This window comes from Lontra canadensis, unplaced genomic scaffold (genome assembly GCF_010015895.1).
Source record: "Lontra canadensis isolate GAN:19392208 unplaced genomic scaffold, GSC_riverotter_1.0 scaffold12, whole genome shotgun sequence".
NCBI classification, from domain to species: Eukaryota; Metazoa; Chordata; class Mammalia; order Carnivora; family Mustelidae; genus Lontra; species Lontra canadensis.
Window position 1 is genome coordinate 3,944,957 of NW_022631006.1, and position 22,807 is coordinate 3,967,763.

The following is a 22,807-nucleotide window of genomic DNA, read 5'->3' on the forward strand; positions in this document are numbered from 1 at the left end:
CTTTAACACTCAAATATATCAGTCTTACCCACTTCTTGGTCTTTGTTAATATTTTAATCATCTGGTTTTTTTGTCAAGAAATATGATTTAATAAATTGCATGCGAATGCAAACTATAATTCAAGCCTTTAAATAATTCAGATTTCTTGCTCATGTAATCAAAATGTTTGTGATTTGGGGAGGAAAATGGGGAAGAAATGAATTAAAATATGGCATGATATTCTATGTACAAGATACTTAGCTCAGTTCTTTAATTTCAGTTATTTTTCATTTCTAGAAGTGCTGTTTGATTCTTTTTCAGATCTCTTTGCTCGTATGTTTGTAAGACTGAATACTTATTTTAAATTCTGTGATAATTCTGCTGTCTCTAGTTTCTGCTGGCTCTCTGTCACGTAGCTGTGCTTCCTTGTGCACTTTGTAAATTTTTTATTGTTAATTTTTCTTAATCATTTATCTGGGAATTTTTTGAAACCTTGCATAAAGGTGGTACCCTTCAGAGTGGCTTTGCATGTACTTTTGTAAGATGCCTGTGGTCACTCCTACTTGGAACAACTTGACACTGAATTCAGGCTGAGACCTACTTGAAGGTATAAGTTCAGACTGAAAACTAGCTTGACGGTGGACTTGTAGTTATGAATTCCTAGAGATTTTTATTTCCCTCTTTTCAAGCATGTATGTTGGGGGAATTGTCATAGTGAAGAGATGATTCTGTTTAACACTTGCAATGATGGCATGACATATTGGTGTCAGGGTTATTGGGGACCCTCTTAGTAATCTTCCCACCTTGAACATACTCTATACTTTTTATCCTAATCTTCGTATACAGAAAGATAAAAAGATAGAAGCTCGGGTTACATTGGTTCATCAAATGTTTTCAAGATAAATATTCTCTCAAATGCTCTACTTTTTCCTCTGGGTTCCCACATTCATTTAGGTCTTGACTTCAATATTTATTACTTTCTTGCCAGCAAAAAATGCCACTGAATGATGTGTTAATATTTTTTCCCAATATATTTAGATGTTTCAGGCAGAAAGACTGGTCTGGCTATCTAACGTATTATATTGCCAAACATAAAAGTATGCTAGATTTTTTTTTTTTTACAAGATTATTTTACCTGTTTCCCCCAGGTACTCTGGTAGTCTTGTACATGGATTCTAACCATTTCAGAAATGAGGTTGCCTGACCTGAGTTATGCAGCTGGTAGCTGAAGATTACTCTACACAGATTGATCTGTCTGACTCCATAGTCCATGCTCTACATTGTATAGCACTGCCTACATATGGGTTTAGATTCTTCATCTACAAATATTTGTTCTACATAGCATTTATTTTGTTGATCATTGGTATTGTATATAAGGAAATAAAATCCTGAATTATTATCTACAAGGAGTTTTGAGAAAGAAAATTTAATAACAGTTACTGTACTATACTGTAGAGTTAGCAATATGTGTCAAACAGGTAATTAGTACACTGTGATTCCCTTAGGAAAAAAAAAATCTTTTCTATTTTCCCTAAATCTCTCCTGTTATTTCAATATTGTCTGCTTAGTTTTTTTTCCAACATCCCAGCAGATCCTTTCCTTATTGCCACCTTTTTCTTGACTTTCTGCTTTAGCAGTCCTATGAGTATTTTTGTTAGGATGTGTCACATAGTAAATATCAAGAGAGTCTTCTGGTGTTACAAATACAGGCAGAAATAAACATAATACGGTATTTGTTAAGCCTTTCTCAGTAAACACGCAGTAGTGCAGAAAGCTGTATCGATTACCAAATGGAAAACTTAAATTAAAAAAAGAAGTATTACTAGTTCATCTTGAGCAAGAAAAAAATTGCTTAAAATGTTATCAGATGTTTTGCATTTTGAGATAGCTACTTCAGATTTAATAGATTTGAGAAAATGGAAAGTTAATGAAGCAGAAGAGTGGAAGTGAAACAGGTATAAAATAACCGTCTACAAAATACAAGTGATCTTATTAACAGTTGTCCAGATTAGGTTACTCTAACCACTAGAAAACTATTCAAATCAAGCAAGACCTATGAATGTCATAGGATAATCCAAATAAGAGAAACTATAAATAAATTTTTCTGAAGACATTGTTTACAAGTTACATTTAAATGGATTATACTTATTTTAAATTAGATTTTTAAATTTAAATAAAAAATATATAGACTTTGGGGCACCTGCATAGCTCAGAATTCAAGCATCTGCCTTCAGCTCAGGTCATGATTCCAGGACTTCTGCTCAGCGAGGAGTCTCCTTCCCCTTCTCCCCTGGCTTTTGTTCCTTCCTTGCTGTCTCTCTCTGTGTGTCAAATAAATAGATAAAATCTTTTTAAAAAAGTATATAGACTTTTAAATAATAACTTAGCATCTTTTGTGAAGTTTATTAAAAGTGGGCTGGATTGATGGCAACTTTTTGTAGGAAATTAAACGGATTTTTTTTTTTTTCATTTTCTAGTTATTGAGCTCATCCTATGATTTCTAAGTACTGTTGAAGATTACTTTTGGGAGAGTGAAAGGAAAAAAATAGAATGTTTGTCTAAGGATTGGACTGGTTTCTTAGGGAAGACTTTAAAGGAGTATTTAGCCCTTTAAAAAGTATGTAAATGGATTTATTCTTTTTGCTTTTCTCATCTCTTATTATAATGATTTCTATTTTCTTATAATTTATATTGATAATGGAAATTACTAGTGTCAGTAAGAAATACCAAGTAAGAAAGAATAAATGCAGTGAGTCCTCTTTCTCAGTATCTGTTATTTACAGAACTATAATTTTTGTGTCCATTGTCTTGGTCAGATTATGGGATTAACTTTCTTATTAGTTAAAAGGAGAAATATTAGATGATAAAGGACAAAGTATAGCAAAATAATAACAATAGTAGTAATACAGCTGACTTTTCTTGAACGTTTACTGTTTATAAGGCCATATTCAGCATACTATGTACATAGTATTTGTTTTGCCCAATAACTTTTTGAAGTAGGGTCTATTCTTATAAATAGAAAACTGAAGCACAAAAGTTAAATCACTTTCCCTGGATAGTTAGCTATAACCATTGGAGCCAGACTAGATAGCATATGTATATAGCACTCTACATATGGTTGATTTTTAATGGTAATTCTTTTTCTGATGATGGTGAGTTAGACCTGGAATTTGAAGCTGATAAGTAGAATAGTTCTACTAAGAGTCTTCAAAATAGGTGTGATATTTTCTTAGAAATTGCAAATCTGTTAGTTACCCTGTGTCTAACCTTAAGCTCTGTTTAAATTCCTTAATCATGACATTTTTAAGATTTTGCTTAAATGCCCTGTAATGACCATAGAGCACTTTCTAAGTTATGTTTTTTTTCCTATATGGATGCCCATTTTGTAATGTCTTTATTTAAGAACTTTACCTTGGGTTTGCATTCTCACGCTCATTTTTTCCTCTGTCAAATTTTCTGCACCAATCAGGGATTAGATAAGAGTAAAAAGAAAACTAGTAAAAGAGACAATATGGTGGTCCTGGTTTTAAGTTAATTAATTTCATTTGTTAGTGATTCATTTTTATTATGTAGTTAGTTCATTTCCACACAGTATCATTTGGTCGTTACTATAAAGAGTACTCAATGCTAGATTACAAAAATGAATGAGCATGGTCTACCTTTTCTCTTTACTGTCTCTCCAGTCTCTTATCATGTTTTGGCCTTATATCACACTGAATTTTTGGTCTTTTATATGTGGAAGACAAGAAGTAATAAGATAGATATTGAATAAGTAGACAAGGAAACAAAAAGTTGGGGGAAAGGAAGAGGGGAGACCATGGTAGACTGTGGGAGCAGGTGTGCAAGCTCTGTTGTGCTAGGACCACAGCAGAGACAGTAGCACAGAAGGAAGCCACTGGAGGACAGAAAATAGAATGTCTTTGTAATCCTGGAAGAAGAAACGGTCTTAACAGACCTCAAGGGCAGCACTATAAAATAGTAAAACTCCCAGTAACAGGGTGATTCCACATCATCTTCTTTGGGGGTAGAGGATAAGTCAAATAGCTACCTAGATACTAAAAAGGATAATATTCAATTATTACAAAACTGTAGAGTCTAGGTACAGTAGGTATGGATGGAGAGCAAAGTCAAACAACTGTTGTGTTTTTTTCAAAACAGAGAGACCAAAGACAGATGTGAATTCTCTCAGCATGGACTTCTTAACGAAGTTGCAGAATTCCTACGGATTTCAGTAGCTCTTAAGTTTTACGTTGTACTATTTACACTAACTACCTTGCCACACAGTATAATTACTGACACTTGCAGTGTTGACCCTAATGCATCAGGAAATGTTTAAATTGTGTACCTCACATTTTAAGAAGTTAGGGATATGTGTGATATGCTTTAGAAAAATTTCCATAAATGCATTTAAAATTCAGGTATAGTAATTAAAGGTTTAACTTTTTTAAAAGTACTGTGTTGAAAAAAACACAGTCCCTACCTGAAATCAGCCTTGCATAGCTCATGTTTAATGGAGAGACCTTCAAGTAAATTTCATTGTGAGGGTTTTTAAATAATTTTGTCAAAAAGGACTTAAGGCATTTTACATAAATACAAATTGTTCATTAATGTAATTTTTTTTGAGGCGTAAATGACATATAACATGTGTATGAAAGGTTTAGCATTCTTATCCAGCAGAAACACTAAACCAGACATACGTATTGGACGTATTTTAATAACTAAAATAATCTTTTACCATATTGTTTATATATTACTAATAGGAGTAGTTATGGTCAGTTTTTTGTTAAACTTTTCACCTATTTAACTAACTTACTTATTCAATATATGAAAGAACAAGGGCTTTGAAATAAGGCATAACTGAGTATGAATTTCTGCCTTATCATTTGCCAACACTGTGATCTTTAAGCAAGTTGCTTGATCTCTTTGTTTTACAGTTTCCCAGTGTATACATGGATATGGTAGTATTTGTTGCAAGGAGCCATACTGAGTGATGGTGTATGTAAAAAAAAACTTTATCAGAATGCAGACTATCCCCTCAGTAACTGGTATGGTCTTAGTATAAAGCAGCATGTGGTTACAAAATGATGTAGGAATGGCTTCTTGATTTTTACATTACTTAGCTGTGCTTGAGGTTCTCCTTATTTACCAAAGAAGAATGACTTGGATCCACATAAAAATTATTGGTAAAGTTAATTGTAATCAAAATTGTGCAGCATTTCGTCCTTCAATACTCTGTAAATTAAAGTAACCATTGTAGGGGCGCCTGGGTGGCTCAGTCGATTAAAGCCTCTGCCTTCGACTCAGGTCATGGTCCCAGGGTCCTGAGATCAAGTCCTGCATCGGGCTCTCTGCTCGGCGGGGAGCCTGCTTCCCCATCTCTCTCTGCCTGACTCTCTGCCTACTTGAAATCTCTGTCAAATAAATTAAAAAAAAAAAATCTTAAAAAAAAAGTAGCCATTGTACATCATTTCTTCAGGCATGAATTTGAAATTGTGTAGTGAAAAACTTTGGGACTTTTGTTTTTAGAAAAGAATTATTATTCTACATCACATGTATGCCAATTCACTGCTTAAACATCTTCCATCAGAACTGAAAGTATATTACGGGTTTATATCCCAAGGGATTACAACAGAAAGGGTGAGAAGCAGCTGAGCAGGGAATTTAAGAATGAATGCTGACTAATTGTCCCATTTATGCTCCTTATTCACGGGCAACCAAATAGTTCTACTTTTAATTTTAGTCTTTATTCTTATACAACCAAAGAAACAGTAGGTTCTGTTTACAGAAAGTGCTCTACTTAAAAGCAGTTGCAGTTTCAGAGGAGAAAAAAGCATTAGAAGTTAGTAGGTCTTAGAGAAAGGGAGAAATTATGTGTAGTGATGTGACAGTACTATTAAATATTGAAAAACCTAGTCTCTGAAACTAAATTTCCTACTGAATTTGGAATTTTCTGTCTTGCATTCATTAGCCAGTCTATGCTCCAGCAATTTACTTAATCTGGGTTTGAGTTTTCTCATATGTAAAATAGTAATAGTAATAATACCCAGCTCACAGATTGTTGTGAGGATTATTTTAGTAAATATATATAAAGCATTTGGAATGAGCTTGACGTATTGTAATGTTCGTTACCATATTTAGTTAGGTTTAAAGTACTACTGCCTATAAAATAAACTATTACTTTATGTACCAAGAAAGTAAACAAATGTGGAAGAAAATGTGTCTTAGAATCAATGCATTATAATACTGTTATTAGATAGGTAAATTTAATAAACTTTTCATAATGTGATTCTTTCAAAGGCCATTTTTTCTTCTTCCATGTTATATTGTTATATTCCATGTTATAAAGTTTTATTTCATAGACTTTACCAGATATAATAGTGGTACTACTATTTTTAGGGGCAAAATAGCAAACAATGAATGGAAATACTTAGTTTATACATATATTGTTTTGTCAACTTATAATTTTTGTGGGAGAATTTTTATTTTAAATTTATAAGGTGAATATTTTTGGTATCTGGCATTACATTAATTTTTAAAGTTTATTTATTTATTTATTTTTAGTTATCTCTGCACGCAATGTGAGGCTTGAACTCACAACCTTAAAATCAAGATCTGCATGCTCTTCTGACTGAGGCAGCCAGGCACCCCAAGCATTCTATTAATTTTGAACACACTTTCATTTATCTCTAATATGCTCATAATAATATTTTGTTATGTTCTTTAGATCCTACAGAATGCTAAAGTGTTTTCTAAGTAATCAAAGACAATATATTGAGTTCAGTAGATTTATAATGCTACGTTAGAACATAGCAGTAATGATAACAGCCTCTGGGATCAATTTTCCTGGATTCAGATATGAACTCGTTCACTTACTAACTTCTCAAGTCACTTTGCCTCTCTGTGCCTTTATTTTCATATTTGTAAAATGGGAAAATTAATACTTCCTACCTCACAGAGTTGAAATGTATATGAAAAGTGCTTAGGACAGTAGCACTTAGTAAGTACAATATGCTTGCTAATGTTTTATGATAGTTTAATTTTGTGTTCTAAGTACTTTTTGAAGTTCTAATCAGTTTTATCAACTAGAGTCATTAGTAAACCATATTATTCTATATTTTGTTCTCTTTTATTCTTTTTCTTTAAAAAAAACTTTTATAATAAGGACAGACCGGGGGTATTCAGGACAGAGTATTCTGTCTACCCCAGAGGTCCTGGTGCAAGTATCATAATTGGTATATATAATAACACCTAATTATCAAGAAGGTGAGGAATGATATTTGATCACTCAAGAATATGTGTGGTAATTTTAAAAAAATCTCTTTAACAAATTGTGAAAAAAGGAAAGTTTTGTCATTTGAAGGTATAAGCTTCAATTCATGTCTGGATGTTTTTATGTGAAACAGTCCTGGTGCTGGATAATTTAGGTATTACTATGTTAAAATTTAGAAATTGATATCGATCCGGTATTATTTCACTTTTTAAGTAGGCAGTTTATCTAATTTACTTTCTTATGTTGATTTTAAAAACTTAACAACACGTGCACAAAGTTAAAAAGTAAAATAGTATTACAATACTTGAAACCAGATAAGGAACCCCGCTGTATCACTGCTTGCCATCTTCCATGGCCCTTTGCCCCAGAGGTAGTCACTCTGCACTCTTGGAGCTGTTTCTTAGGGCATTTCCATATTTTTAAATACTACTTTTAAACTGTTGTTTATTGATTTATCAATGTTTTCAGTATTAAATTCCTTTTTGATTAGTTGGAGATCATTCTCATATTTATGTCACTTCATTCTCTCATATACTTACGCAGTAATCACTCCATTTTCTCGACATACTTATTCAATAATTTAGCATTAAATTAGCACTAATATGTTTATAAATATTGCTCCTTTTTGAGTGAAGTGATACATTATAATTGTCTCCTTTCTCCTACAACTTTTCCTTTTTTCTGCAGTTAGTAATTACGTTGTTTTTATTTGCTCATTTTTTGTGTACCTACAGTTTTCCCCCTAAATATTTCAGCATGTTATATGCATATCAGTAATTTCTTTGAATGCTCAGATATGATTTGAAACACTGTATCAAATTTGTGTTTTTTTGTGGAGTCTTTTCATTCCATAATGGTATGTTCTCGATCTAGATTGGTTGCTTTCTGCTTCTACTATATAGTGTACATCTTGAGACTTTCTCTAGCTCTTGTCCCATGCTGGATCCATTATTTCCTGAATCCCATGCTCCTTCTCCCCATTTTCCTCTCTCTTTCTCTTTTTTTTTTTTTTTACAGAAATATATTTTATTTTTCAGATGCTTCTTGATAAAGGAGCCTTGGAAGTTTGATCATTTTAAAAAGATCTTCATCCCATCAACATTTTTTATTATTAGCTTACAATTACATAATTATAGCATAATTATAGTCTATAAAATAATTTTTCCTTAGAATTTTGAAGACACTGCTCCCATTCTCTTTTCTCTCCTTTTTTGTTTTCTCATTTCTTTGTATTCTACTTAGTAGGACATTTCCTAGACTTTCTGTTTAATTGAATATTTTATTTCAGCTATTTTTATTTTCTAAGTGTTCTCACTGTTTCTCTGATTATTCTTTTTTTTTTTTTTTACATAGCACATTGTTCTTACTTTATGGTATAATGATCACTTTTTTATGTGAATGAGGATAATTTTTTTAAGATTTCTTCTGCTCTTTGTATTGTATTTCCTTAGAGTACTTTATTTATATTGATTTAATCTTTCATGTTGAAGACTTTTCTGAAAGCCTTGACTTAATGAGGTCCTACAGATTTGGTTGGTAGCTGTATTTCTGGGGACAAGAATTCTTGCCTAGATGGCTTCATGAAGACGACTAAGCAAAGAGCCAGGATTTTTCTTGAAGGTGCCAGATTGTGGTATCTATGTGTCTATTCTCTGGGGTCTTAAATGTTGCCCAGTGAATCTGCAAATATTCTTTCTGGTTGGTTTACATCTACCTACTGACATGTAGGAACCAGTTCAAATCCAACTGACCCTTGTTTCTTGATTCTTACCTATGTTGTGCTTGTTAGTTCTAAGTCAAGAATATCTCTGTTCAAAACATTCAAACATCTGATCTTCTAGAAGTGAAAGACATGTGGAATAGGGTAGTTAGTGTGTGAAAATGTTCTCTATATAGACTTCTAGAGAATCCCTCAGTATTCACTGCTAAAATTACCTCTGCCTTTCTGGGGTTGCATTAGGCAAATTATCTTGATTGTATTATCCTGTTTTTCTGCCATTTAGTTTTCAGCTTCCTCTGCTGTGCTAAATAACTAGTCTTTCCCCTGAGTTGTTCATTTTTTGGAACCATGTTTAATTTCTCGTTTGCTATTGTCTTTTCTGCCATTTTCTTTGTCCTTTTGTTTTGCACTTGTTATTTTAGTGGAATTTCAGAAGGGAGTGTGCTGAATCTGCCATTCTTTTTTTTTTTTTTTTTTTTTTTTTGAGAGACAGAGATCACAAGTAGGCAGAGAGGCAGGAAGAGAGAGAGAGAGGAGGAAGCAGGCTCCCCACTAAGCAGAGAGCCCAATGTGCAGCTCGATCCCAGGACCCTGGGATCATGACCTGAGCCGAAGGCAGAAGCTTTAACCCACTGAGCCACCCAGGTGCCCCTGAATCTGCCATTCTTAACCATAATAGTAATATTATTAGTAGTAATAGTAATATTATTAGTAGTAATAAAAATAACTAGCATTAATCAAAATACTTTACCATGTGCTAGACTTGTCCTGAGTATTTTAATGTAGATTTTCATTTAATCTTCAAACAAATCCCATTAGGAAGACACTATTATTATCTTCATTTTATAGATGAGGGGACAAAATGATAAGTAATTTGACTAATAACACATGTCTAGTAAATGGCAGAAAGACTTGAATCTGGGAACTTACCTCTAAACTGAGATTGCTACTTTAGCATTATAGACCAGAAGTCTACAATACCTTCATAACATTTAGAGTTATTTAAACTAACATACATCTTAAAAATCACTTTAAATAAGGCAAATCACTGGAGTATTTAGAGGAAACCCTAGTTGTTTATAAATATGCTGCATATAGATACGCTCACAAGTATACATATAGACTTACTTATTGAATGAAGAGTAATTTTTCTGGTAACACAAAATTAATGTAAACTACTAATTTTCATTTACCACCATTTCTCCGAGTTTTTTTTTTTTTTAATGACATTTTCTGTCTGAACTAGGACACAATGTTCTACACACTAGGTATAACTAAATAAAATCAGAGGATCAATAAGTTTTATTATATTAAAACTTTTCTTTTCTTAAAAAAAAAACTTTTCCTTTCTTTAAAAATTTCAGGAAAAGTAGAAATATGATATTTGCAGGATTTAAAGATTATGAATAAATAAAACTTTTATTTTTTAAAAAATATTATGATCAAGCACTTGAAATTTAAAATAAACTTAATTCTACTTATAGTGTCACCAGCTAAAATAAACTTGATTCAATATAGTTTGTTTTTTCTTTTATAATAATAATGAATCATTTCTATTTGTGTGATTTTTCTATCCTTCTATTTCTTCAGTATAGACCGAAACCTATTGCCTTCCTGCTGAGGATATAATTTCTGAATCTAGGCGATGTACTGTCAGCACAGTGAAGCAGGAAATTATTCTCCTGTGTCAGCTGCTGCTGTTAAAGAATAAAGAAGGTTTGGGATAGGATGCAATTCTATTATCTCTACTCACAAATCTCATATGACATGCAAATAGATTTTAAATTCAAGAGAGTTCAAAGTATTTTGTGACAAGAGATACTCCCTGTTCACACTTCTTCCTCTGCTTCCTCTAAAAATCCCAAGTATATTTCAAAATTCCATGCTTTTTTTCTGCTTCAGTGGCAGCAGTCTCCAAACTTATTCACCTTGTTCAAGTAATAGAATATATGTAAGTTATATTCTTCAGAACATTGGGAACATTGGTATATTAACCTTAATAGAACAGCAGCAATAATAATAATAATAGCTAATAATTATATGAACTTTCTGTGAGCTAGGGACAGTTATAACTGCATGCTTTCTGTATATTAACTGAATTAATTCACATAATAATCCTGTGAGATAAAGTGATTTCCCAAAGCATATATGTATGTATGGTACATATATATGTGTTTGTGTGTGTATGAATATATACATATCAATAAATATATAGAGACATACATTAATTATATTACTTAATATATACACATATACATGAAAGGTATATATGCATATATACATATGTAAATATATATATATGTGCAAAATATATATATATATATTTTTGCTTATAAAATTAGAGGCAGAGATGGGATTTGCTCATAGTCTGCTGCCAAGGTCTCTCATAACTACCATGTTTTACTAATAGACTCTTCTAGGATAGGCACTTAGTGGGAGTTTCCAAATACTAAAAATTAGATAAAATCTCAAAATTTGGCAACTTTATCCCTTATTCTAATTTTACTGTGAATTGGGTAAAGACTGTTATTGCTTGATTTTTATCTCCAGAAACCTCAGGAAGTTATAAATCATTACTTTAGTGATAGTCTCTGTGCTGTGTCTTTACCTGGCTAGTTAACAAATTTATATTTTTTTATTCAATAAAGTTTTACTAAATTATCACAACAAATGATTTCAATATTATATTCCTTTAACTTTGTGATAGAGGAATCTGTAATACTCATTCTTTTTTATTTGAGGAAATTATGATTTAAGGACATGTATTATTAAATATGATAAAAATATATTATAGAAATTGTAAGGAGTTCTGAGAGATTCATGTACATTTTTGGCATCCTTAAATTAGGGGATGATCTTAGAGTCATGATAAAGTATAAATTCATTTTTAGTGTGACTATAAAATATAAATTTGGTATATGATCTCCTTTGAATATCATTCATGGATATTTAGATTTGGAAATGTCAATAGCAATTGATAATTAGAGTCTCAAATATAAACCTGTCTATATCATATAAAAATGGTATTAAAATTTATAGTTACCCCATATTTTAAAAAATCATTTTCAGTATCCTTCCCAGAATTATGGGAACCAATAGAGTATTTAATAAATGATGAAGTAAGATTAATTCTACATTGTTGGATCCAGACCAGATTTTATCTAATTATTCTCTTTAACACAGCTTCCAGGGTATTTTATATTTTCCTAAACTTGATGGTTATTTCTCATCTTATGAAAGACACACTAGAGTCCTATGTTACTGAAGAGTTTTAAAAATAAATAGAATATTGATTGCACAGAAGTATAGATGGATCTACAGATCTATACACTTTAGAAAAATAACTTTTTAAAAAAAATTTTAAAGGGTAGAGAACTATTTCTCTCATGGTGAAAATGCATGTCATGATTAATTTAAAATTCCCTTGTCCACTTAATTTTTCTGTTGTGTCCAAGTAAGACATGTAGTATGTAGCAGGGAGGAAAAACTTATTCTTGTGTTCTCTCTTTTTTTTCTTTTGTAATTTTATTTTATTTTTCAGTGTTCCAAGATTCATTGTTTATGCACCACACCCAGTGCTCCGTGCAATACATGCCCTCCTTAATACCCACCACCAGACTCACTTATCCCCCCACCCACATCCCCTCCAAAACCCTCAGTTTGTTTCTCAGAGTCCACAGTCTCTCATGGTTCATATTCTTTTAATCAGAAGTCTTCTATTTCATTTTGCTGAAACAATATCTCCTAGTTCCATCTTCATAACATCAGGTAAGCTAGGTAATTTTAGAATGATTAAAGTAAGTATAGCATGGATATTTTTAAAAATATAACCTCAAACTCTTGATACTGTTCTATCCATGACATTATCTGGGTTTCTGAAATTAAAATAGCACATTAAACCTAACAAAATGTCTTGGCCTATTTAAACCTTGTTTCCCAGATAGAGCTTTCCTATATATAGATAACAATTTTATTGAGTTTGTGGCATAAATTACCTTTATAAACATATAGCTTAATATGTGCTGAGATCCTACAAACTGGAAATATTACTTGTGTATGATGAAAGCAAGTTTGGTTAGCCGTATGTTTAAATTTATTTCTTACTTTGAATACATGAGATGCTGATTGTGCTCCTTCACTGTATTCCATTTCAAGTGAAATAACTTGAAAAAGAAGCTTCAGAATGAAAATGTTTTTTGTTAAGACTGTAAAAAATAGTTTTACAAAAAAAATGTCCGTGGAAAAATGAGGAACAAAAAAAGTTTTACCTTGGTAAGCTCATTTGCATATCATCCATCATTACAATGTTACCATTGTTTCTCTCCCTGTATTGCACTCAAATCACATACTTTAAAATTAGATATAATGTATCTCTTGCATAATTTACTTTCATGGCAACTGCTGAAAAAATAATATTGTCATCATTTGCATGATGGAATTTTAAGCCTACTTCTATTTCCATGTAATTATCTTAAACCTTCCAATTCTTGATTGTCTTAATATAACAACCACTTTTTTTTAAATTATCAGACTTCAATTTTTAGAATAGCTTTAGGCTTGCAGAAAAATTGAGTAGAAAGTCCAAGGAGTTGCCATTTACCCTTTTTTGCCCCATACCTTTCCTGTATCCCCAGAACACTGTTTCTCCTATAATTAAGATCTTGCTTTAATAGAGTAACAATTGGGGGCGCCTGGGTGGCTCAGTGGGTTGGGCCGCTGCCTTCGGCTCGGGTCATGATCTCAGGGTCCTGGGATCAAGCCCCACGTCCGGCTCTCTGCTCAGCAGGGAGTCTGCCTCCTCCTCTCTCTCTCTGCCTGTCTCTCTGCCTACTTGGGATCTCTGTCTGTTAAATAAATAAATAAAATCTTTAAAAAAAAAATAGAGTAACAATTGTTACAATTTATGTACCAATATTTGTACATTAGTAACTGAAGTCTATAGTTTCCATTAAAATTTGCTTTGTATTTTTACCAATATATAGTGGTATGTATCCACTATTACAGTATCATACAGAACAATTTCACTCTCCTAAATACCCTCTATGTTCCACCTATTCATCCCTCCCTCTCTCCCCATGCATTTCTGGCAGTCACTGATTGTTTTACTGGCTTTATAGTTTTGCCTTTTCCAGAATATCATGTATTAGAAATCATACGGATTGGCTTTTTTTTTTCATTTTGCAATGTACATTTAAGGTTTATTTGTTTTTTATATCTTTTTTTTAAATTTAATTTAATTTTATTTTTTATAAACATATAATATATTTTTATCCCCAGGGGTACAGGTCTGTGAATCACCAGGTTTACACACTTCCCAGCACTCACCATAGCACATACCCTCCCCAATGTCCATAACCCCACCCCCCCAACCCCCCTCCCCCCAGCAACCCTCAGTTTGTTTTGTGAGATTAAGAGTCACTTATGGTTTGTCTCCCTCCCAATCCCATCTTGTTTCATTTATTCTTCTCCTACCCCCTTTGATGCCATGATAACTCATTTCTTTCTGTCACTGAATAATATTCCATAATATGGTTATACCACAATTTATTAATTCATTCACCTGTTGAAGAACATTTTGATTGCTTCTAAGTTTTGGCAATTATGAAGAAGGCTGCTATAAACATTTGTGTGTAGATTTTTGTGTGGACATGAGTTTTCAACCCATTTGTGTAAATATCAAGGAGTGTGATTGCTCGCTTATGTGGTAAGAGTATGTTTAGATTGAAAGAAACTGCCCAATGTTTTCCAAAATGACTGAACCACTTTTCATTGCACTAGCAATGAATAAGAGGTTCTGTTGTTCTACATCCTTGTTAGCATTTGCTGATATCAAGTGTTTTGGATTTTAGCCATTCTAATAGGTATGTAGTAGTATCTCATTGTTTTTTTAATTTCTAATTCTCTAATGACATATTGTTCTGAGCTGAATTATGCCTGCCAACCCAAATTCATATTTTGAAGTCCTGACCCCAGTACCTCAAAATATGATCTTATTTGGAGATAGGGTCTTCACAGAATTAATAAAGATAAAGTGAAGTTATTATCGTGGGTCCTAATACAGTATGACTGGTGTCCTTATAAAAAGGGAAAATTTGCACACAGAGATATGCATACAGGAAGCATTCCATGGAAACATGAAGACTGCCATCTATAAACCAAGGATTGAGGCCTGGAATTTGATCATTCCCTCACAGCCCTCAGAAGGAACCAACCCTGCTAACACCTTGATTTTGGACTTAGAGCCTCCAAAATTGTGAGACAATTAATTTCTATTGCTTAAGCCATCCTGTTTGTGGTACATTGTTATGGCAGCCCTAACAAGCTAATACACATACAATGTTTAGCATCTTTCCATATGCTTACATGCCATATGTAAGGTATCTTTAGGGAGATATCTGTTAAGATCTTTTGCCCATTTTTTTGTTGTTGTTTCCTCATTGGTGGATTTTAAGAGTTCTTTGTATTCATTCATTCATTCGTTCATTCATTCATTTTTGTATATTTGAATGTGTGTTTTGCACACTCTCTTCCTAACTGGCTTGTTTTTTAATTCTCTTAACAGTGTTTTTTTTTTTTTTTTTTTTTTGCAGAGAAGAAGTTTTAATTTGAATGAATTCCAATTTAGGTTTGTTTTGGGTTTTTTTTTTTAAAGATTTTATTTATTTATTTGACAGAGATCACAAGTAGGCAGAGAGGCAGGCAGAGAGAGAGGAGGAAGCAGGCTCCCTGCTGAGCAGAGAGCCTGATGCGGGGCTTGATCCCAGGACCCTGGGATCACCACCTGAGCAGAAGGCAGAGGCTCTTACCCACTGAGCCACCCAGGCGCCCCTAGTTTTTTATTCTTCTATGGATTATGGTTTTGTATTGTGTCTAAAAAGTCATTGTCAATACCAAAGTCACCAAGATATTTTCCTATGTTATATTCTAGGAGTTTTATTGCTTTGTCTTGATTCATTTTGAGCTGATTTTTATGGAAGTTTTATTATCTGCATCCAGAATCTTTTTTTTTCCCATGTGTATATCCACTTGTGCCAGCATCCTTTGTTGAAAATGTTATCCTTTCTTCATTGAATTTTGTTTGCTCCTTTGTCAAAGATTGGTTGATTATATTCATTTGCATTTTTTTCTGTTCTCTTCCAGTGATCAATTTGTTCTTTAACTAATACCATAGTATCCTAATTACTGTGGCTTTTTTAGTAAGTCTTGAATTTCGGTAGTAATCAGTCTTCCAACTGTATTCTTCCCCCTTAATATTGTATTGACAATCTGGCTAATATTATTTACTAACAGTGAACTAACATGTGAGTTTGGATGACTTGAGCTTGTATGATTTTTCTTACTTTGCAGTAAGTAAATTTAATTTATAATCTATAATATTTATTCTTATATTCTGTTAAGAAGTAAACTAGAAAACAGGTACAAATATAGAACTTAGTTTTGTAATTTTGACTCACATTATTTTCTTTTCATTATGTTGTATCTCTGAGAAGGACTGACTGGTAAAATATATGTTGAAAATGCATGACATAGTTTAGGAAGATGAAAGAGTATAAAATAAATGGGAACTTTACATAAATAACCTCAATGTAATGGGATCCTGAATTCTTTAAAAATGTGACATTTAAACAGAGATAAGGTTATGTATAATTTAGTCATGTAAAATGCTGATACTCCTTAATTTATTTTAAAGGATATATTTGAGTTTTTAGGAAATTCCCATTAAATTTTAAATACTAAATGACTGGAAAGAACATGATTCTGTTTGAGGGAAATTCCTAAGTTATTGAGCTATGAGTCAGAGCAGACTATTCTCTAAAACTATGTTTTAAATTACTCCATTGTGAAGGTTGAAAGTATTCCTTTAAAACAATAAACATTTTAATCTTTTTTTTTTTTTCTTTCCTTCTTGCTTTTTCCTTCACTAGAGCCTTTTTGTTCTACAAGCTTTTAAGTTTGGGGTCTTTTTTAGGAGATTTTTACTTTTTAGGTTCTATACAACCTAGTATTTGTTAGTTTTTGTAATAAGGTCTACAATTTTTTATAAATGTTCAAAGTATTTAATTTTTATATAAGGGGGAAATCTAAGGAAGTCCTCATAAAATGCATGTAGTTCTGTCATTACCAGGTGTTCTTAAGAATAAGAAATAAGACTGATAACGCAGGCATTTAGCCTGATATTGGTAGATATTTTAAAAAGTCAGAATCACTTACTAGCTCATTGGTGCTATTTCATAATACAATATGAATTGAGATGGAGAATTAAGTGGGGTTGGAAACATAGAATGGTTCTATTTTTTCTTCAGTAGCACCTTTGTTTATGATTGATAAGTCACTTTGTTTCTTTACTCATCTCAAGAAAGTGTCATAACTTTTTGGGCACTTCAGAAAATTAGTTTACTCTGACTCTAATCTACTAAAGTCAGTTTAATCTGACTAGTTTGAATTTTAACCTCAGAGCCCAATTTACAACTCAGATTTTCCCCTTCTACTCAGTGCCACTTAGGCTTTTCTAGACATTGGAGTATAGAAAGAGTTGTATCTAGTCATTCAGTCTGTTGGCAGACTGAAAAAGAGATCACTTTCTGGAAATGGAATGGAAAGTAATCTGCTTTTTCATTTAAATTCCTATTTCTCCTCCGGGGTTCTGATACCTAGAGGAGAGAGCTGAAAGGGGGAGAACTTTTGTTTTTCTTTTTTCCTATGTCTGCCCCTCTGCTGAACACTGATTAGACGGTATGCCTTCCGTAGGGGAAGAGAGACAAATACTGACTTTCTGATGCAGCACATGTTTAAAACTTGCTTTGAGGGTAAGATATTTTTGGAGTGTCACACCATCCAGTTCTGGCTTATCTTCTACTCTTTCTCAGTTTCTACGTCTCCAGTGTACTCCCAGCCTCTGGCTGCTAGGATCCCCATTGTCTGGAGGCTCGCAGTTAAACATTATTTGCTATTACAGACAGTGACTCTGGTGACTCTGGTTTGCCCTATCCTGCTTTCCAATTTGAGGGTTCCCCCCCACTCCTCAAATAAGGCTGGGGAAAGGGAGTGGGCATGGGATGGTAAGCAAGTGTAAATGCAAGTAGTCCAAATGAGAAATAATATAACAGTCTTCCCTCTTGCCAGTCTTTTGAACCCCCTCTTACTAGATTTGGATTCTTTGACAAAACACTGTCTGACAACATTAAGAAAGTGAAGCAAACTCTAAAGCTGGTTGACTCACTCAAATGGAACAAAGGTAGGCAGTTCTGGGGTAAAAAGGAACTGAGGAAAGTAAACGTTTCAGTTATGGAGGAGCAGTTGGTTCTCACATGTTTGGTCGGAGTTCTGAATTTTAAATGTGATTGATGATTTTTTGTTCTTAGTGTTGAGTTCTGATTACCAATCGCACCTCATATTGTTATGTAAATTTTATCATAGTTTTGCTAGTATAGTTGAACCAGCCAGGGGTATATCTTCCAAGACCACCAGTGGATGCCTAAAACCACAGATAGTAGTGAACCCTATGTATACTGCTTTTTCCCATACATACACAGCTATGATAAAGTTTAATTTATAAATTAGACACAGCAAGAGATTAAAAAGAATAACTAATAATAAAATTGCATAATTATAATGGTATACTTGATAAATATTATATGAATATGGTCTATCTCAAAATATTTTACTGTACTGAGCTCAACTATCTTGTGATGTAAGATGATAAAACACCTGTGTGACAAGAAGTAAGGTTAGTGAGAGGCATCGTGAGCAGCGTTAGGCTACTGTTGACCTTCTGATGATATTAGAAGGAGGATCAAATGCTCCTGGAAAACAGTTGACCAAGGGTAACTGAAACTGCAGAAGGTGGAACTGTGGATAAGGGGGGACTGCTTTATTTCCATTCTTGCTGGCTACCATCAGTTCTACCACAGCAGCTCTTGTGGCCCTTACAAAAGATTAAACAGGTTCTATCACTCCCCCAGTCAAAACACTCGGTTTTGTGGGGTTTTGTTGTTGCTGTTTTTTTAACAATTCAAAGGCCTTATGTATGGTCTACGAGGTTCTGTGTGATCTGACACCAGGTTAAAAATTTAATCACTTGTTCCTGTCTCAGAACTTTGCCCTTAATTGTCTTTTCTGTGTAGTGTTCTTACCCCAGATAGTCTGTGGACTCCTGTCATTTCATTCTTTGTTCGCATAATGCTGCTTCCTTAGGGTTTCTCTGACTAGTCTGTTAAAATAGTATGCTTGTCAGTCTGTTCCTATTACTTGCTTTTTTTTGTTTGTTTGTTTATACCTGAAGCATTTTTCAAACTTTTTATTATAATCTAATAGTTTATTTATTATCTGTTTCCTTCATTAGCAAGTAATCTTTGAAAGGGCAAGTTATTGGCTCCTTTGTTCAGTGCTTTACTTAGTGTCTTAAATGGAACCTGACTCCTAGGAAGACAATTTTTTTGTTGAGTGAGTAAACAAATGAAGGAATGCTAGTTTCCATACTCAAACTTTAGAAATAGCTTTATCTCACAATTTTTACTCTCCTAGTGTTTTTACATAGTAAGACATTTTTGTTTTTTATAGGTTATTATTACTAATTATATATTCCCATTGTTGTCATCCCAGTTGAACCATCCACACCTCAGTTCATCTTCCATGCTGCTGCTAGAATGATTTTTGTAAAATGCTTCTCAAGATGCCACCCTTTGGAATAAACTACTCTAAAATTCTTTAGCCTAATTGGGCCTGTGCCTGTTGTCCTTCTCCTCACTGACGTCTGCATGTACTGCCTATTCTACTCCTATTCTTTGTGTTGCAGTACTCTAAATGCTTTAATATGCTTCTCTCTTACTCCTATACCTTTACGTAAAGGCTTTTCCCTTTTTATCTTACTGCTATATATTTTATTAGTGTGTGAATACATAAAATGTAACTCCTGTTGTGAGAAGACTCTAGAAAATTTAAAATGATTGGGAACCAACTAGATAGTTGCATTGTATCCTGCTAATTTGTACGTACGTAAGCAAACCTTTCCATTTCTTCACTGAGAATCTTTTAATACATGGTAAAAGTTCCTTTGTCATTTTTGATGAGTATTTAAAAGTTGCTACAGTCTTGAAGAGCTTCATAAACACTTTTTGTAATGCTCTTCTTAATACTGTGAACTTATTTTAAGGGTATGGCTAATCTACAGATGTCATAACTCAAAGATTCTTTTTAAAGGATATGTATGTATGATTGTATATTGAATCATTTACCTTCAGAAAGACACACTGAAAGGTATAGGGAAGATGATTTATGAAAGTAAGTGTATTGTTTGTAAAACCTCTTCAGAAAATGTGATCCCTTGATAGGTTCTTCAAATTTAGAATTTTTTATTTGTATTTTTTTTTAAGATTTTATTTATTTGACAGAGAGAGAGAGAGATAGAGTGTGAGCACACACACAGGCAGTGGGGAGTGGCAGGTAGAGGGAGAAGCAGGCTCCCTGCTAAGCAATGAGCCTGAAATGCAGGATTCTATCCCAGGACTCTGGGATCATGAAATGAGCTGAAGGCAGAGGCTTAACTGACTTAGCCACCCAGGCACTCCTGTTTGTATATTATTGTGAGAATGAGAGGAGATACTGATAAAGGAAATGAAATTATTTCATATAAACAATTAAAGCTGAATATTTTCCATATCTGAACCTGTTCAAAGTAAGTACAATGTCATAGCAGACCAGTGTGACTTTATGGGAAATGTAGACTATAGGAATAAAGAGCAGTGTTCCAAAACGTGTATTTAACATTTTTGTATCTAAGATAATATAGAAATACATAGCTTGTGACATTAGTTTCTTTTAGAAGATAGAGCTAAATATCAGTAGAAGACACATCTAAATAAAACTAGTATGAAGTTAAGTAGCAATAAACAAAGAGGGGACACTATAAGGAAGTTTTAGTTGTTTGAGATAGCTTTTTTGAATAATTATTACTATTACTGATAATAATAGGTCAAGTATTGTACCATGTATTTATGTGGATTACTTCATTTAGTTGTTGAAATATTCCTGTATCTGTTACTGATAATACAAAACAAGAAACAGCTGCTCAGAGTTAGACATTTAGTTTAAATGATGACTGCTGCCTACTCCATTGGGTGTTTTCATTTCACTTATCAGTAGTTCTTAAATTTTAGAGGGGAAGTCACAGAACTTTTTGAGAACCTCACTAAAGCTTATGGCCCACTTGCCCTAGAAAAGTGTGCTTGTGGGCTCATATAATATGTCTTTATTTTAGCTTGCTGTTTTGCAGAATTCCTAGATTATCTAAATCCCATACTTGGACTCCAGATTAGGAATCTCTGATCAGTGCCTTCTTTTAATAAAGAGACTGACAAACGCTATATATTTTTTCTTCCTCTACTACCTCTTGTCACTTAAGGGAATTGGTATTTATTTACACTATGCCTTATTCTAGAGAGAATTTAAGGAAGCTGAGAGGAAACTATCAACTATAACTCTACTGAATATATGCCAAATTAAATACATAAATTCTGTTATGGCAAGTGAGACTCAGAAGTTTGATGGATAGGATGCTTTTTAATCATCAGATTTGTTGGGCTTTGCTTCAGAGCACCCTCAGTCTGTTTCACGAATCTAAATGTGAATATTTTGAAGTAATGTAAACTGTTACTTCTTCAGAGTAGTATAAACATAATAGCTGAACCTAGAGATAAAAAAAACTTGAAAGATAGTGCCTTCCAGCATTGTGATTGATTCAATGATATTTCTCAGAAATTAATTTTTTAATTTGGGTGTTGTTGTAGTAAAAGTAGGGTGGTAATAATTTTCTGTGTTAATGAATTCAAGTTATTGTGCACTTAGTTAACTCATTAGTAGGACTGCATTTAGATTATAACTCTGTGTGACTCTGGAGAAGAAAAGTTGTCGTTTCATTTTAGTTCACTTTTACAGCTCCAGTATGTGAAAAATAAACTTAACCATTGCTAGTTATTGGAAGACTAGTTATTTCAAATAATTGTTTTTTTTATATAAAGTAACTTAAAATTTCAGAATGGGGTTCCTTACCTTTTTAAGATATTTATCTTAATATGCTTCACTTATGCTTCAATTCTGATATCTTACCTATTTTGTTTTTTCCCCACTGAATTGTCATCTAAAAAAAAAAAAAAAGCATTAAATTAGCTGACCAGAGTGAAGAATCTTATTGTATATATTTTCTTGGTTTTATTAGGTAAATTACTACAGAAATAATGTTATGAATCAGTATACAATGTTTGGGTTTAATTTTTCAACGTATGTGTTTAACGTTGACTTATAGTGACACTGTGAATTGAAAAATGTATTTCTACTTTTTTCTTCGATCATTCTTAACATCGAATTTTTAAATGAATGGTAGCCCATCTATGTAGGGCTCTTGTGACTGAATGATGTATTCTGTTTTGCTGTGGCACAGTTTTTGGACAGCCACTTTTGTTGTTAAATATTTTCATTTTCTATAGTACTTTTCATCCCTGTATATATGTACAGGAGTCACTTCACCCACCACCGAATTGCAGCCACTTCTGAGGTGGAACGCAGCAACTGTTTAACAGCGCACTTTCCCCTAGGTGCTGACAGCTGCAGAAGAAATTGTACATGGTCCTGTACAGAAGGTATTTCTCCACTGTGCCATCTGCAGAGTGAAACTGACTAGGAGTACTACATAGACTGTAAGTTTCTTGTGTACCCGTCCTAGACTGGAAAACCCAATAAGAGAATAACAGATAACTGGGAAGCATCATTTAAAAATGTATTGAGGTCACTTACACTTAGTGCTGCTCTCCCTGGCTCTAAATTTTATTTTAAGGTCATCTAAT

The 22,807-nt window shown here is 33.1% G+C and overlaps 1 protein-coding gene across 3 annotated transcripts in view; it reads left to right on the forward strand.

Annotated features, from left to right (window-relative positions):
• The window catches only part of NOVA1 (NOVA alternative splicing regulator 1), a 150,107-nt gene that overhangs the window by 24,833 nt on the left and 102,467 nt on the right, over positions 1 to 22,807 (forward strand). The window contains exon 1 of one of the 3 annotated variants that reach the window (XM_032856222.1): positions 22,565 to 22,660. The exons of the other annotated variants lie outside the window; for them this stretch is intronic. The gene's annotated coding sequence lies outside the window, so the exon portion shown is untranslated. Of the gene's footprint in view, positions 1 to 22,564; positions 22,661 to 22,807 lie in introns of those variants that run through there. 3 annotated transcript variants of the gene reach the window in all.